The 5,734-nt window shown below is 42.8% G+C and overlaps 1 protein-coding gene across 5 annotated transcripts in view; it reads left to right on the forward strand.

Moving 5' to 3' along the window:
• The window catches only part of LANCL1 (LanC like glutathione S-transferase 1), a 30,794-nt gene that overhangs the window by 12,664 nt on the left and 12,396 nt on the right, over window positions 1–5,734 (forward strand). The gene's annotated exons all lie outside the window — the stretch shown is intronic.

The raw sequence follows: 5,734 nt of genomic DNA on the forward strand, positions 1-5,734 counted from the left end.
GCCTTGTAACGAAAAGTCCCAGATTGGCATTCATATTAAGGTGCTAATAAAGCCTAGGAATTGGAGCTATTGCTCAGTTAAAGATAACTCAGTACATGCAAATTTATGCAGCTATAATTGGTTAATTGACTATGTATTTGGGAAGAGTTGTTTGTTCACAGAGCATTTGGACATCTCTTATGATATCATGACCACATTTTGCTCGAGATTCATGAGCCTTTTTTTTTTTTTTTTTGCCTATGAATACAGTTGGACGAAATTTTGAATCAAGATGGTGGACTGAACCTTTTCAAACTGCCCTGATTTTACTCACTGGTTTCAAAACTATATAGTTTTTTGGGGTGGGGGATGTGTCTTAGGATTCCTGAGCAATGCTGACTACAAGGCTGCTAGTTATAAATAAAACCGTAGTTGGGGAGATTTGTAAATATATGTACTAATTTTTTTCTTTTAAAAACATTCATCTGCCAGGCATTTTTAAAAATCTGGTTGTTGTTTTTTAATCAATTAAACTGATCAGTAGACAAAAATGTGCAGCCTTCTGGTTTATTGTAGTTTAGTGTGAATCTGGTCTAGTGTTGGGACATGGTGCCCGATCACTCCGACTTCGCTCCTCCTGTGAGCAGTTAAGTTTGGCTTCCTGTGATGTGTGAATTCAGGATTGTGATTTGTTGATAGCTAATAAGCCAAGGTCCAAAAGTCAATGGCAAACCTTGGTTTAGAGCTGGGTAGGAACCTTGACTTGGCAGAAACAAACCACGATCCTGCCTTGACGTCTTTTGAAACTGAGCTTAATTGCAGATTCCTGAATTATTATTCCATGTCTTATCATGAGAAGCAAATGTGCGATTGGGGAGGCATTTATTTACTGTGGAATTGTTAAACTTTCTGCAAGCATCAATTGTAGTGGGAGAAGTGGCTTTGCCACCAGAGAGGCAGAATTGAACTTGAATGGGGCAGAGAAGTGCCTCAACGCTGCTGCTGCTGCTGCTTGATTCTCTGCTTGTGAATTCTAAACTCACAGGTTTGCCTAACATGTTTGGAATTGAGAGTGAGTCTCTGAAGGATTTCCTCTGGGTCACAGCCAGGGAACTGGAATGTGTTGCTGTTCCAGGGCTTGCCTGCTCTCCACACAGCCCACCCAATCCTATTTTTGTTAATTTATTCAGTGTGGTTTCAGGTTATAAGAAATTAATCGGGCCAAGGCAACAGCATTCCATCTTAATTGCTTCTGTGGGAAAGGCTTGTTGAGCATCTCCTCATGTAGATAATCTCCTGGCAATCCGAAATCAATTGGCGCTTGTGTGGCAGCTAATAAGAGATGTTGGGAAGGAATGGTCATGGCTCTTTTCCTCACAATTCCTCCTCTGTAAAAGGGAACTGGCTGAGACATGGTGGCAGTGATTTGGCATATGCTGGCGCTGGGCTTCGGAAGCATGTTTTCCTCTGATTGAGTCTTGTCATTAGGCTGCTACCCGGTGCCACCAGGCATCTATTTCCCCCTTTCCTTCACAGATACGGTTTCTGTTACCATCCTTTCAGTGGATGGATGTTCCTTAGCCTCTTCTGGGATCCTATCCCACAGTGGCGTGGCGTGATTTTTTTGTAGGGAACAGTTAGGGCCAGAGGCACCGGCATGTGAGGGCGATGTGTTGCACATGTGAGCATCACGCCTCCTTCCCTAAGCTGGGCTTTGGGAAGGAGGCACCAGGCTTTTAATACTCTAATTTACCAGGAACATTTAGGAGACTAGCCAAGTCACCCTAGTCCTCTGATCACACGCTACTGCTCTCCCATCCTCTGATGGATGGTAGAGGCACCGATCAGGTATTCCTCCCTGCTCCCAAGTCCCAGCATGCACTGCATGTGTTGGAAAAGAGCAATTGACAGACCAAAGGTGGATGGGAGCAACTTGCATCACCTGGTCTGTGCTGAGGGCCTTGGCTTTTTGCCTTCAGCCCCTTAACTGGCACAGCAGAAGGTGGTGCTGTTATAGAGTGTTGTGGGAATGGTTTTCACCTGTTAAAGCGCCTGGCTTGCACGCTATATTTGCCACACGAAAGTAGGCCCATCTTGCCACATGAGACGCTGCTTGTTTAGAATATTGGTTAGAAAGCTTCCTCCCCAACAGGTAGGGAAAGCTGGACCAGTGAATTCATTTATTGTTTTGTGCCTTTGTCCTTTGATGCTAATTTTCCATGCTCTTCCCCTCCATCTCATAACTTGCCTTAATACAGATGCTTGAAATACCTGAAATTTAAAAGCATGTTGACTATGGTACAAAATTGTTGTTTTACAAAGGATTGTGTCTGATCCTTGCATTTCGTTGGCAGCAGCATACTTTCTGTGAAGATCAGGAATTAGTTCTTGAATCCAATATTGGACTGGATCACTTTTTATCTGTAAAGCAACAAACTGAACAGCTACTTAAAGCAATCTAAATATTTACATGCCAAGTTGTTTCTTATGCAGTGTCTGCTGCCAAAATAAGATTGCAGGTGGCAAATCCTATTTGCATCTTAAATGAAAATCTGTTTGGTGTCTTATTTAAGTGGATATCTTTATCCGCAGCACAACTTCTTTTGGCATAATATTAAATTTTGGTTGTATTGTTTTGGTATTGAGTTATTTTGTACATTCCTTTTGTATTTGTTATGTTTTGGTTTAAAAGCTTTTTATTAAAACAACTATACACAAAAAAAAGGATGTCACAGTTGGGCAAATCTTTTTGTGAAGCTCTTACTGTGTGGAAACATCTAGTGGAGTTCCTTCTGCATGTTATGTTCCATGCCAGTGTTTGACAGGGAGTCTGGCCTGTTTAAATACAAGAGAGGGGCACGTTCAGAGGAAGTGTAACGTGTAACCCCATCAAGAGCAGGCAAACTCCCATCCATCTGGTCTAGGGAACCGCCCACTAACAGTGCCTCAGTCTTATCTGGACTGAGCTTCAGTTTGTTGGCTCTCGTTCAGTCCATTACCAAGGCAAGACAAAGGTCCACCACATCCACTGCCTCACCTGCCCATGAGACAGAGAGCTGTGTGTTATCAGCATATTACGGACACCGTACTCCCAAACTCCAGATGACCCCACTCAGCAGTTTCATGTCGGCGTTAAACAGCACAGGGGATAAAATTGAACCCTGAGAAACCCACCTTGCAGGTTCCTTGGGGCCGAAGAGCACTCCCCAAGCATCACCCTCTGGGAACGCCCACACAAGTAGGACTGGAACCACCACAGAGCAGAGCCATCCACCTCCCACTTGGACAGCTGCTCCAGAAGGATACCATGGTTGAAGGTATCGAAAGCAGCTGAGAGGCCATGGAGAATTAAAGGGACACATTTCCCCTGTCTCTCTCCTGATAGAGGTCATTATGCAGGGCAACCAAAGCAGTTTCTATGCTAAAAGTGGTCCTAAACCCCAATTGAAATGGATCTTGAAAATCAGTTTCCTCCAAGGGTACCTGGATCTGGTCCATAACCACCTGCTCAAGAAGCTTGCCCAAGAAGGGAAGACTAGCAACTGGCTGGTAGTTACTTGGATTTTTTGAATCCAGGGAGGGTTTCTTGAGGAGTTGTTTTATCACTGCCTCCTTCAAGCCGCCAGAGACCATCCCCTCTCATAGACAGGCATTAATTGCCTCCCTGGCTCAGCCAGCTGTTCCCTCCCTGTTAGCTTTTGTCAGCCGAGAAGAGCAAGCATCCAAAACACAAGTGGTTGACCTGACTGATCCAAGCACCTTGTCCACATCCTCAAGCCTCACTAACTGATATAAAAATCAGCAGAGCATTATTAGCAAAGAAAATTTTTAAGAGTCCGGAGGGGCAGCTCCAACGCTTCAGTCTTTAAAAGATGAGCAATTGCAATGACATTATCGCCATGTCTTCCTTTAGGCGCAAGAAAAAAGTACTGACTGTTGAGATACTTTCCTCAGTGGCAATTTTGTGCTGCCAGGGCAAGCAACTACTCAGCTGTAGGTGGACCTTCTGTCTGTCAAGGACTCAGTGCTGCAGTGTTTTGCTTTACCAAACTCTAGAAAGGTGGCTGGCTGCCTGCCAGCATAAGGTTTTCCCTTCTTAAAAACAGCTTCAGGTGCACACCTTTGCAGACATGACTGATAGTAGCATACATCTGAGCTGCCCTCATTGGAAAGACTAACACTGAAACTGCCTACAGAGCGGACAAGGTTATTAACTTTAGCAAGAAATGGAAATTTTCCCTTAATATACATGCTGAATTGAATTGTCTGTGGTGTGAAGCTTTGGAGATTACCCATGCAAAATGAGAAAATGATCTAAATTTAAAACGATCCCCTGTATATTGAAAGGTAATTTTGAAGGCTGTTCTTCTTTTCCCTTTTTCTTTTCTGCACTGAAATCTGAAGACATTGGCTCTATTAATTTAGGCTTAAATACAGAGACCTGTGTCATCTTAAAAATGGTTAATGAGATGGAAAGCACGCTGCTAGGGATAAAATGAGAATTCTGGAGTTGATGCAAGCCGCTGGCTCTTACTGGATTCAATGAGGGTGGTTCACTGTATGTTCAGCTCATGATTAAACCACACTGGTCCAAGCACTGCTTGAATTTGTTTTTAGATTTCTACATTACTATTTAAATAACTAAAGGAGCTTAGCTTGTTTGGGGCCTTAGCAGCTCCTCCTTCTCCAGTATGACTGCTGTCAAAAGAGGATTGTTGCCTGGACACCCTCAGAAATACTGCCTTGTTAACTATTTCCATTTATAATGTATATAGCACTTTCATAATTGCTTTGTGCCTAATAGGAAAACTAAGTGCTTATGAAGCATTCTAAAGGTATTCAAAGGCCTTCCAGTATGTTAATCTTACTGTAATCCTTACAACAGTCCTGTACATTGGATGTGTTCATGTGTGATGCCGACATCGTTAAAACAAGCGCAGTTTAGTAAGCCAACAACAAACCTCAGCTTCAGATCGAGATTTGCTTGCAATAGGCAAACCACAATTAAGCAACTAAGCAGAGTTCATACATAACGCTGAGCCATGGTATAATGAACTATAGTTTAGCATTATGTGTGAACCAGGCCATGGTGAGTTCCTGGAAGAAGTAATACTTGAACTGTAGGCTTCCTGATTCAGCTCAGACTTTGTCCACTTTACCAAACCAGCTCTTTTTACAGTCCTGCGCCTCCTTATCCTTGCCACAGTCTTATGAGCTAGTCTTTTGATGGTGGTTTCTTGTCCTACAGTGCAGAACTAGAGCTAGAAATGTGACTTGATGAAGCTGAAGTTTGAAACTGATGGGAAGCTTCAAAACTGTGTGTGGTGATGGTGCAGGAGGTTCCAGTTCAAAGTAGAAAAGTGGTTGTGTCTAAAGTAATGTTCTGAGAACCTCAGCAATTGTCAGTTTCCACAAAAACTACATGCACAAGGAATGTCAGAAATGAAACAGCTGTAGGCATTACACCAGGGAATTACCACAAAATGCATATCTATTTCTCCATTTTTATTTTGTTTTTTTGAAAGACACGACAGCAAATGTTTACAGTCTCACTGGACAATGCTCACATTCACCTAAATGCATTTCTGTATTTCCAGACACTCTCTGGATAAATCTGCAATTGTCAGCATGCCCACGTGGGTGTCAACAATTGCTGCATTTCTGATCTGCACCAGCGCATAATTGCTGAAATAGATATTAAAATGTTACACAACATCAGAGTTAACTTGGCTTAACTTCTTTAATCTCTTTGCAG

Source organism: Podarcis muralis, chromosome 1 (assembly GCF_964188315.1).
Source record: "Podarcis muralis chromosome 1, rPodMur119.hap1.1, whole genome shotgun sequence".
Lineage (NCBI taxonomy): Eukaryota > Metazoa > Chordata > Lepidosauria > Squamata > Lacertidae > Podarcis > Podarcis muralis.